The sequence below is a fragment of the Mytilus edulis genome, chromosome 4 (assembly GCF_963676685.1).
Source record: "Mytilus edulis chromosome 4, xbMytEdul2.2, whole genome shotgun sequence".
Lineage (NCBI taxonomy): Eukaryota > Metazoa > Mollusca > Bivalvia > Mytilida > Mytilidae > Mytilus > Mytilus edulis.
The window spans coordinates 58818841-58832088 of record NC_092347.1 but is presented as its reverse complement, the minus strand read 5'-3'; the positions used below and the strand labels follow the sequence as shown (position 1 = coordinate 58832088).

At 31.3% G+C, this 13248-nt stretch overlaps 1 long non-coding RNA gene across 1 annotated transcript in view; it reads left to right on the top strand.

Moving 5' to 3' along the window:
- The window catches only part of LOC139520078 (uncharacterized), an 86070-nt gene that overhangs the window by 54693 nt on the left and 18129 nt on the right, over window positions 1–13248 (top strand). The window lies entirely within an intron of this gene.

The window sequence follows — 13248 nt, the reverse complement described above, 5'->3', positions numbered from 1 at the left end:
CAGGGGAGATAATCAATTCAAATGACTTCATATGCGGGTAACTTAAAAATTGTTTTATGCTGTTTAGGTTTGAGGTATTGGAAGGTTATACTTTTTGTATAATGTATTAAAGGGAGATAATCAATCCAATTGATTTCAAAGGGGGTGAACAAAAAGATTTGTTTTATTACTGTCAGGTTTGAGGTAATGGTACATTTGTAGGTTATACTTTGTGTATAATGTACTAAAGGGAGATAATCAATCCAAATGGCTTTATAGGGGGTAAACAACAAGATTTGTTTTATACTGTCAGGTTTGAGGTAACGGTATGTTATATATACTTTGTGTATAATGTATTAAGGGGAGATAATCAATCCAAATGACTTCTAAGGAGGTGAACAAAACAATTGTTTTATGCTGTCAGGTTTGAGGTAACGGTAGGTTATACTTTGTGTATAATGTACTAAAGGGAGATAATCAACCAAATGGCTTTATAGGGGGTAAACAACAAAGATTTGTTTTATACTGTAATGTTTGAGGTAATAGTAGGTTATACTTTGTGTATAATGTATTAAGGGGAGATAATCAATTGAAATGACTTCATAGGTGGTGAACGATAAAGATTTGTTTTATGCTGTCAGGTTTGAGGTAACGTAAGGTTATATATACTTTGTGTATAATGTATTAAGGGGAGATAATCAATCCAATTGATTTCAAAGGGGTTGAACAACAAGATTTGTTTTATACTTTTAATGTTTGAGGTAATGGTAGGTTATACTTTGTGTATAATGTACTAAAGGTAGATAATCAATCCAAATGGCTTTATAGGGGGTAAACAACAAGATTTGTTTTATACTGTCAGGTTTGAGGTAACGGTATGTTATATATACTTTGTGTATAATGTATTAAGGGGAGATAATCAATCCAAATGACTTCTAAGGAGGTGAACAAAACAATTGTTTTATGCTGTCAGGTTTAAGGTAACGGAAGGTTATACTTTGTGTATAATGTACTGAAGGGAGATAATCAACCAAATGGCTTTATAGGGGGGAAACAACAAAGATTTGTTTTATACTGTAATGTTTGAGGTAATAGTAGGTTATACTTTGTGTATAATGTATTAAGGGGAGATAATCAATTGAAATGACTTCATAGGTGGTGAACGATAAAGATTTGTTTTATACTGTCAGGTTTGAGGTAACGTTAGGTTATATATACTTTGTGTATAATGTATTAAGGGAAGATAATCAATTCAAATGACTTCATATGCGGGTAACTTAAAAATTGTTTTATGCTGTTTAGGTTTGAGGTATTGGAAGGTTATACTTTTTGTGTAATGTATTAAAGGGAGATAATCAATCCAATTGATTTCGAAGGGGGTGAACAAAAAGATTTGTTTTATTACTGTCAGGTTTGAGGTAATGGTACATTTGTAGGTTATACTTTGTATAATGTACTAAAGGGAGATAATCAATCCAAATGGCTTTATAGGGGGTAAACAACAAGATTTGTTTTATACTGTCAGGTTTGAGGTAACGGTATGTTATATATACTTTGTGTATAATGTATTAAGGGGAGATAATCAATCCAAATGACTTCTAAGGAGGTGAACAAAACAATTGTTTTATGCTGTCAGGTTTGAGGTAACGGTAGGTTATACTTTGTGTATAATGTACTAAAGGGAGATAATCAACCAAATGGCTTTATAGGGGGTAAACAACAAAGATTTGTTTTATACTGTAATGTTTGAGGTAATAGTAGGTTATACTTTGTGTATAATGTATTAAGGGGAGATAATCAATTGAAATGACTTCATAGGTGGTGAACGATAAAGATTTGTTTTATGCTGTCAGGTTTGAGGTAACGTAAGGTTATATATACTTTGTGTATAATGTATTAAGGGGAGATAATCAATCCAATTGATTTCAAAGGGGTTGAACAACAAGATTTGTTTTATACTTTTAATGTTTGAGGTAATGGTAGGTTATACTTTGTGTATAATGTACTAAAGGTAGATAATCAATCCAAATGGCTTTATAGGGGGTAAACAACAAGATTTGTTTATACTGTCAGGTTTGAGGTAACGGTATGTTATATATACTTTGTTTATAATGTATTAAGGGGAGATAATCAATCCAAATGACTTCTAAGGAGGTGAACAAAACAATTGTTTTATGCTGTCAGGTTTAAGGTAACGGAAGGTTATACTTTGTGTATAATGTTCTGAAAGGAGATAATCAACCAAATGGCTTTATAGTGGGGAAACAACAAAGATTTGTTTTATACTGTAATGTTTGAGGTAATAGTGGGTTATACTTTTTGTGTATAATGTATTAAGGGGAGATAATCAATTGAAATGACTTCTAAGGTGGTGAACGATAAAGATTTGTTTTATACTGTCAGGTTTGAGGTAACGTTAGGTTATATATACTTTGTGTATAATGTATTAAGGGGAGATAATCAATTCAAATGACTTCATATGCGGGTAACTTAAAAATTGTTTTATGCTGTTTAGGTTTGAGGTATTGGAAGGTTATACTTTTTGTATAATGTATTAAAGGGAGATAATCAATCCAATTGATTTCGAAGGGGGTGAACAAAAAGATTTGTTTTATTACTGTCAGGTTTGAGGTAATGGTACATTTGTAGGTTATACTTTGTGTATAATGTACTAAAGGGAGATAACCAATCCAAATGGCTTTATAGGGGGTAAACAACAAGATTTGTTTTATACTGTCAGGTTTGAGGTAACGGTATGTTATATATACTTTGTGTATAATGTATTAAGGGGAGATAATCAATCCAAATGACTTCTAAGGAGGTGAACAAAACAATTGTTTTATGCTGTCAGGTTTGAGGTAACGGTAGGTTATACTTTGTGTATAATGTACTAAAGGGAGATAATCAACCAAACGGCTTTATAGGGGGTAAACAACAAAGATTTGTTTTATACTGTAATGTTTGAGGTAATAGTAGGTTATACTTTGTGTATAATGTATTAAGGGGAGATAATCAATTGAAATGACTTCATAGGTGGTGAACGATAAAGATTTGTTTTATGCTGTCAGGTTTGAGGTAACGTAAGGTTATATATACTTTGTGTATAATGTATTAAGGGGAGATAATCAATCCAATTGATTTCAAAGGGGTTGAACAACAAGATTTGTTTTATACTTTTAATGTTTGAGGTAATGGTAGGTTATACTTTGTGTATAATGTACTAAAGGTAGATAATCAATCCAAATGGCTTTATAGGGGGTAAACAACAAGATTTGTTTTATACTGTCAGGTTTGAGGTAACGGTATGTTATATATACTTTGTGTATAATGTATTAAGGGGAGATAATCAATCCAAATGACTTCTAAGGAGGTGAACAAAACAATTGTTTTATGCTGTCAGGTTTGAGGTAACGGAAGGTTATACTTTGTGTATAATGTTTTATTTGAGATAATCAATTGAAATGACTTCATAGGTTGTGAATGATAAAGATTTGTTTTATTACTGTCGGGTTTGAGGTAACGGTAGGTTATATATATATACTTTGTGTATAATGTATTAAGGGGAGATAATCAATCCAAATGACTTCTAAGGAGGTGAACAAAACAATTGTTTTATGCTGTCAGGTTTAAGGTAACAGAAGGTTATACTTTGTGTATAATGTACTGAAGGGAGATAATCAACCAAATGGCTTTATAGGGGGGAAACAACAAAGATTTGTTTTATACTGTAATGTTTGAGGTAATAGTAGGTTATACTTTGTGTATAATGTATTAAGGGGAGATAATCAATTGAAATGACTTCTAAGGTGGTGAACGATAAAGATTTGTTTTATACTGTCAGGTTTGAGGTAACGTTAGGTTATATATACTTTGTGTATAATGTATTAAGGGGGAGATAATCAATCCAATTGATTTCAAAGGGGTTGAACAACAAGATTTGTTTTATACTTTTAATGTTTGAGGTAATGGTAGGTTATACTTTGTGTATAATGTATTAAGGGGAGATTATTTATCCAAATGACTTGATACAGGGGGGACAAAAAGATTTGTTTTATACTGTAATGTTTGAGGTAATAGTAGATTATACTTTGTGTATAATGTACTAAAGGGAGATAATCAATCCAAATGGCTTTTTAGGGGGTAAACAACAAGATTTGTTTTATACTGTCAGATTTGAGGTAACGGTATGTTATATATACTTTGTGTATAATGTATTAAGGGGAGATAATCAATCCAAATGACTTCTAAGGAGGTGAACAAAACAATTGTTTTATGCTGTCAGGTTTGAGGTAACGGAAGGTTATACTTTGTGTATAATGTTTTATTTGAGATAATCAATTGAAATGACTTCATAGGTTGTGAATGATAAAGATTTGTTTTATTACTGTCGGGTTTGAGGTAACGGTAGGTTATATATATATACTTTGTGTATAATGTATTCAGGGGAGATAATCAATTCAAATGACTTCATATGCGGGTAACTTAAAAATTGTTTTATGCTGTTTAGGTTTGAGGTATTGGAAGGTTATACTTTTTGTATAATGTATTAAAAGGAGATAATCAATCCAATTGATTTCGAAGGGGGTGAACAAAAAGATTTGTTTTATTACTGTCAGGTTTGAGGTAATGGTACATTTGTAGGTTATACTTTGTGTATAATGTACTAAAGGGAGATAATCAATCCAAATGGCTTTATAGGGGGTAAACAACAAGATTTGTTTTATACTGTCAGGTTTGAGGTAACGGTATGTTATATATACTTTGTGTATAATGTATTAAGGGGAGATAATCAATCCAAATGACTTCTAAGGAGGTGAACAAAACAATTGTTTTATGCTGTCAGGTTTGAGGTAACGGTAGGTTATACTTTGTGTATAATGTACTAAAGGGAGATAATCAACCAAATGGCTTTATAGGGGGTAAACAACAAAGATTTGTTTTATACTGTAATGTTTGAGGTAATAGTAGGTTATACTTTGTGTATAATGTATTAAGGGGAGATAATCAATTGAAATGACTTCATAGGTGGTGAACGATAAAGATTTGTTTTATGCTGTCAGGTTTGAGGTAACGTAAGGTTATATATACTTTGTGTATAATGTATTAAGGGGAGATAATCAATCCAATTGATTTCAAAGGGGTTGAACAACAAGATTTGTTTTATACTTTTAATGTTTGAGGTAATGGTAGGTTATACTTTGTGTATAATGTACTAAAGGTAGATAATCAATCCAAATGGCTTTATAGGGGGTAAACAACAAGATTTGTTTTATACTGTCAGGTTTGAGGTAACGGTATGTTATATATACTTTGTGTATAATGTATTAAGGGGAGATAATCAATCTAAATGACTTCTAAGGAGGTGAACAAAACAATTGTTTTATGCTGTCAGGTTTAAGGTAACGGAAGGTTATACTTTGTGTATAATGTACTGAAGGGAGATAATCAACCAAATGGCTTTATAGGGGGGAAACAACAAAGATTTGTTTTATACTGTAATGTTTGAGGTAATAGTAGGTTATACTTTGTGTATAATGTATTAAGGGGAGATAATCAATTGAAATGACTTCATAGGTGGTGAACGATAAAGATTTGTTTTATACTGTCAGGTTTGAGGTAACGTTAGGTTATATATACTTTGTGTATAATGTATTAAGGGGAGATAATCAATCCAATTGATTTCAAAGGGGTTGAACAACAAGATTTGTTTTATACTTTTAATGTTTGAGGTAATGGTAGGTTATACTTTGTGTATAATGTATTAAGGGGAGATTATTTATCCAAATGACTTGATACAGGGGGGACAAAAAGATTTGTTTTATACTGTAATGTTTGAGGTAATAGTAGATTATACTTTGTGTATAATGTACTAAAGGGAGATAATCAATCCAAATGGCTTTTTAGGGGGTAAACAACAAGATTTGTTTTATACTGTCAGATTTGAGGTAACGGTATGTTATATATACTTTGTGTATAATGTATTAAGGGGAGATAATCAATCCAAATGACTTCTAAGGAGGTGAACAAAACAATTGTTTTATGCTGTCAGGTTTGAGGTAACGGAAGGTTATACTTTGTGTATAATGTTTTATTTGAGATAATCAATTGAAATGACTTCATAGGTTGTGAATGATAAAGATTTGTTTTATTACTGTCGGGTTTGAGGTAACGGTAGGTTATATATATATACTTTGTGTATAATGTATTCAGGGGAGATAATCAATTCAAATGACTTCATATGCGGGTAACTTAAAAATTGTTTTATGCTGTTTAGGTTTGAGGTATTGGAAGGTTATACTTTGTGTATAATGTATTAAAGGGAGATAATCAATCCAATTGATTTCGAAGGGGGTGAACAAAAAGATTTGTTTTATTACTGTCAGGTTTGAGGTAATGGTACATTTGTAGGTTATACTTTGTGTATAATGTACTAAAGGGAGATAATCAATCCAAATGGCTTAATAGGGGGTAAACAACAAGATTTGTTTTATACTGTCAGGTTTGAGGTAACGGTATGTTATATATACTTTGTGTATAATGTATTAAGGGGAGATAATCAATCCAAATGACTTCTAAGGAGGTGAACAAAACAATTGTTTTATGCTGTCAGGTTTGAGGTAACGGTAGGTTATACTTTGTGTATAATGTACTAAAGGGAGATAATCAACCAAATGGCTTTATAGGGGGTAAACAACAAAGATTTGTTTTATACTGTAATGTTTGAGGTAATAGTAGGTTATACTTTGTGTATAATGTATTAAGGGGAGATAATCAATTGAAATGACTTCATAGGTGGTGAACGATAAAGATTTGTTTTATGCTGTCAGGTTTGAGGTAACGTAAGGTTATATATACTTTGTGTATAATGTATTAAGGGGAGATAATCAATCCAATTGATTTCAAAGGGGTTGAACAACAAGATTTGTTTTATACTTTTAATGTTTGAGGTAATGGTAGGTTATACTTTGTGTATAATGTACTAAAGGTAGATAATCAATCCAAATGGCTTTATAGGGGGTAAACAACAAGATTTGTTTTATACTGTCAGGTTTGAGGTAACGGTATGTTATATATACTTTGTGTATAATGTATTAAGGGGAGATAATCAATCCAAATGACTTCTAAGGAGGTGAACAAAACAATTGTTTTATGCTGTCAGGTTTGAGGTAACGGAAGGTTATACTTTGTGTATAATGTTTTATTTGAGATAATCAATTGAAATGACTTCATAGGTTGTGAATGATAAAGATTTGTTTTATTACTGTCGGGTTTGAGGTAACGGTAGGTTATATATATATACTTTGTGTATAATGTATTAAGGGGAGATAATCAATCCAAATGACTTCTAAGGAGGTGAACAAAACAATTGTTTTATGCTGTCAGGTTTAAGGTAACAAAAGGTTATACTTTGTGTATAATGTACTGAAGGGAGATAATCAACCAAATGGCTTTATAGGGGGGAAACAACAAAGATTTGTTTTATACTGTAATGTTTGAGGTAATAGTAGGTTATACTTTGTGTATAATGTATTAAGGGGAGATAATCAATTGAAATGACTTCTAAGGTGGTGAACGATAAAGATTTGTTTTATACTGTCAGGTTTGAGGTAACGTTAGGTTATATATACTTTGTGTATAATGTATTAAGGGGAGATAATCAATCCAATTGATTTCAAAGGGGTTGAACAACAAGATTTGTTTTATACTTTTAATGTTTGAGGTAATGGTAGGTTATACTTTGTGTATAATGTATTAAGGGGAGATTATTTATCCAAATGACTTGATACAGGGGGGACAAAAAGATTTGTTTTATACTGTAATGTTTGAGGTAATAGTAGATTATACTTTGTGTATAATGTACTAAAGGGAGATAATCAATCCAAATGGCTTTTTAGGGGGTAAACAACAAGATTTGTTTTATACTGTCAGATTTGAGGTAACGGTATGTTATATATACTTTGTGTATAATGTATTAAGGGGAGATAATCAATCCAAATGACTTCTAAGGAGGTGAACAAAACAATTGTTTTATGCTGTCAGGTTTGAGGTAACGGAAGGTTATACTTTGTGTATAATGTTTTATTTGAGATAATCAATTGAAATGACTTCATAGGTTGTGAATGATAAAGATTTGTTTTATTACTGTCGGGTTTGAGGTAACGGTAGGTTATATATATATACTTTGTGTATAATGTATTCAGGGGAGATAATCAATTCAAATGACTTCATATGTGGGTAACTTAAAAATTGTTTTATGCTGTTTAGGTTTGAGGTATTGGAAGGTTATACTTTTTGTATAATGTATTAAAGGGAGATAATCAATCCAATTGATTTCAAAGGGGGTGAACAAAAAGATTTGTTTTATTACTGTCAGGTTTGAGGTAATGGTACATTTGTAGGTTATACTTTGTGTATAATGTACTAAAGGGAGATAATCAATCCAAATGGCTTTATAGGGGGTAAACAACAAGATTTGTTTTATACTGTCAGGTTTGAGGTAACGGTATGTTATATATACTTTGTGTATAATGTATTAAGGGGAGATAATCAATCCAAATGACTTCTAAGGAGGTGAACAAAACAATTGTTTTATGCTGTCAGGTTTGAGGTAACGGTAGGTTATACTTTGTGTATAATGTACTAAAGGGAGATAATCAACCAAATGGCTTTATAGGGGGTAAACAACAAAGATTTGTTTTATACTGTAATGTTTGAGGTAATAGTAGGTTATACTTTGTGTATAATGTATTAAGGGGAGATAATCAATTGAAATGACTTCATAGGTGGTGAACGATAAAGATTTGTTTTATGCTGTCAGGTTTGAGGTAACGTAAGGTTATATATACTTTGTGTATAATGTATTAAGGGGAGATAATCAATCCAATTGATTTCAAAGGGGTTGAACAACAAGATTTGTTTTATACTTTTAATGTTTGAGGTAATGGTAGGTTATACTTTGTGTATAATGTACTAAAGGTAGATAATCAATCCAAATGGCTTTATAGGGGGTAAACAACAAGATTTGTTTTATACTGTCAGGTTTGAGGTAACGGTATGTTATATATACTTTGTGTATAATGTATTAAGGGGAGATAATCAATCCAAATGACTTCTAAGGAGGTGAACAAAACAATTGTTTTATGCTGTCAGGTTTAAGGTAACGGAAGGTTATACTTTGTGTATAATGTACTGAAGGGAGATAATCAACCAAATGGCTTTATAGGGGGGAAACAACAAAGATTTGTTTTATACTGTAATGTTTGAGGTAATAGTAGGTTATACTTTGTGTATAATGTATTAAGGGGAGATAATCAATTGAAATGACTTCATAGGTGGTGAACGATAAAGATTTGTTTTATACTGTCAGGTTTGAGGTAACGTTAGGTTATATATACTTTGTGTATAATGTATTAAGGGGAGATAATCAATTCAAATGACTTCATATGCGGGTAACTTAAAAATTGTTTTATGCTGTTTAGGTTTGAGGTATTGGAAGGTTATACTTTTTGTATAATGTATTAAAGGGAGATAATCAATCCAATTGATTTCGAAGGGGGTGAACAAAAAGATTTGTTTTATTACTGTCAGGTTTGAGGTAATGGTACATTTGTAGGTTATACTTTGTATAATGTACTAAAGGGAGATAATCAATCCAAATGGCTTTATAGGGGGTAAACAACAAGATTTGTTTTATACTGTCAGGTTTGAGGTAACGGTATGTTATATATACTTTGTGTATAATGTATTAAGGGGAGATAATCAATCCAAATGACTTCTAAGGAGGTGAACAAAACAATTGTTTTATGCTGTCAGGTTTGAGGTAACGGAAGGTTATACTTTGTGTATAATGTTTTATTTGAGATAATCAATTGAAATGACTTCATAGGTTGTGAATGATAAAGATTTGTTTTATTACTGTCGGGTTTGAGGTAACGGTAGGTTATATATATATACTTTGTGTATAATGTATTAAGGGGAGATAATCAATCCAAATGACTTCTAAGGAGGTGAACAAAACAATTGTTTTATGCTGTCAGGTTTAAGGTAACAGAAGGTTATACTTTGTGTATAATGTACTGAAGGGAGATAATCAACCAAATGGCTTTATAGGGGGGAAACAACAAAGATTTGTTTTATACTGTAATGTTTGAGGTAATAGTAGGTTATACTTTGTGTATAATGTATTAAGGGGAGATAATCAATTGAAATGACTTCTAAGGTGGTGAACGATAAAGATTTGTTTTATACTGTCAGGTTTGAGGTAACGTTAGGTTATATATACTTTGTGTATAATGTATTAAGGGGAGATAATCAATCCAATTGATTTCAAAGGGGTTGAACAACAAGATTTGTTTTATACTTTTAATGTTTGAGGTAATGGTAGGTTATACTTTGTGTATAATGTATTAAGGGGAGATTATTTATCCAAATGACTTGATACAGGGGGGACAAAAAGATTTGTTTTATACTGTAATGTTTGAGGTAATAGTAGATTATACTTTGTGTATAATGTACTAAAGGGAGATAATCAATCCAAATGGCTTTTTAGGGGGTAAACAACAAGATTTGTTTTATACTGTCAGATTTGAGGTAACGGTATGTTATATATACTTTGTGTATAATGTATTAAGGGGAGATAATCAATCCAAATGACTTCTAAGGAGGTGAACAAAACAATTGTTTTATGCTGTCAGGTTTGAGGTAACGGAAGGTTATACTTTGTGTATAATGTTTTATTTGAGATAATCAATTGAAATGACTTCATAGGTTGTGAATGATAAAGATTTGTTTTATTACTGTCGGGTTTGAGGTAACGGTAGGTTATATATATATACTTTGTGTATAATGTATTCAGGGGAGATAATCAATTCAAATGACTTCATATGTGGGTAACTTAAAAATTGTTTTATGCTGTTTAGGTTTGAGGTATTGGAAGGTTATACTTTTTGTATAATGTATTAAAGGGAGATAATCAATCCAATTGATTTCAAAGGGGGTGAACAAAAAGATTTGTTTTATTACTGTCAGGTTTGAGGTAATGGTACATTTGTAGGTTATACTTTGTGTATAATGTACTAAAGGGAGATAATCAATCCAAATGGCTTTATAGGGGGTAAACAACAAGATTTGTTTTATACTGTCAGGTTTGAGGTAACGGTATGTTATATATACTTTGTGTATAATGTATTAAGGGGAGATAATCAATCCAAATGACTTCTAAGGAGGTGAACAAAACAATTGTTTTATGCTGTCAGGTTTGAGGTAACGGTAGGTTATACTTTGTGTATAATGTACTAAAGGGAGATAATCAACCAAATGGCTTTATAGGGGGTAAACAACAAAGATTTGTTTTATACTGTAATGTTTGAGGTAATAGTAGGTTATACTTTGTGTATAATGTATTAAGGGGAGATAATCAATTGAAATGACTTCATAGGTGGTGAACGATAAAGATTTGTTTTATGCTGTCAGGTTTGAGGTAACGTAAGGTTATATATACTTTGTGTATAATGTATTAAGGGGAGATAATCAATCCAATTGATTTCAAAGGGGTTGAACAACAAGATTTGTTTTATACTTTTAATGTTTGAGGTAATGGTAGGTTATACTTTGTGTATAATGTACTAAAGGTAGATAATCAATCCAAATGGCTTTATAGGGGGTAAACAACAAGATTTGTTTTATACTGTCAGGTTTGAGGTAACGGTATGTTATATATACTTTGTGTATAATGTATTAAGGGGAGATAATCAATCCAAATGACTTCTAAGGAGGTGAACAAAACAATTGTTTTATGCTGTCAGGTTTAAGGTAACGGAAGGTTATACTTTGTGTATAATGTACTGAAGGGAGATAATCAACCAAATGGCTTTATAGGGGGGAAACAACAAAGATTTGTTTTATACTGTAATGTTTGAGGTAATAGTAGGTTATACTTTGTGTATAATGTATTAAGGGGAGATAATCAATTGAAATGACTTCATAGGTGGTGAACGATAAAGATTTGTTTTATACTGTCAGGTTTGAGGTAACGTTAGGTTATATATACTTTGTGTATAATGTATTAAGGGGAGATAATCAATTCAAATGACTTCATATGCCGGTAACTTAAAAATTGTTTTATGCTGTTTAGGTTTGAGGTATTGGAAGGTTATACTTTTTGTATAATGTATTAAAGGGAGATAATCAATCCAATTGATTTCGAAGGGGGTGAACAAAAAGATTTGTTTTATTACTGTCAGGTTTGAGGTAATGGTACATTTGTAGGTTATACTTTGTATAATGTACTAAAGGGAGATAATCAATCCAAATGGCTTTATAGGGGGTAAACAACAAGATTTGTTTTATACTGTCAGGTTTGAGGTAACGGTATGTTATATATACTTTGTGTATAATGTATTAAGGGGAGATAATCAATCCAAATGACTTCTAAGGAGGTGAACAAAACAATTGTTTTATGCTGTCAGGTTTGAGGTAACGGAAGGTTATACTTTGTGTATAATGTTTTATTTGAGATAATCAATTGAAATGACTTCATAGGTTGTGAATGATAAAGATTTGTTTTATTACTGTCGGGTTTGAGGTAACGGTAGGTTATATATATATACTTTGTGTATAATGTATTAAGGGGAGATAATCAATCCAAATGACTTCTAAGGAGGTGAACAAAACAATTGTTTTATGCTGTCAGGTTTAAGGTAACAGAAGGTTATACTTTGTGTATAATGTACTGAAGGGAGATAATCAACCAAATGGCTTTATAGGGGGGAAACAACAAAGATTTGTTTTATACTGTAATGTTTGAGGTAATAGTAGGTTATACTTTGTGTATAATGTATTAAGGGGAGATAATCAATTGAAATGACTTCTAAGGTGGTGAACGATAAAGATTTGTTTTATACTGTCAGGTTTGAGGTAACGTTAGGTTATATATACTTTGTGTATAATGTATTAAGGGGAGATAATCAATTCAAATGACTTCATATGCCGGTAACTTAAAAATTGTTTTATGCTGTTTAGGTTTGAGGTATTGGAAGGTTATACTTTTTGTATAATGTATTAAAGGGAGATAATCAATCCAATTGATTTCGAAGGGGGTGAACAAAAAGATTTGTTTTATTACTGTCAGGTTTGAGGTAATGGTACATTTGTAGGTTATACTTTGTATAATGTACTAAAGGGAGATAATCAATCCAAATGGCTTTATAGGGGGTAAACAACAAGATTTGTTTTATACTGTCAGGTTTGAGGTAACGGTATGTTATATAT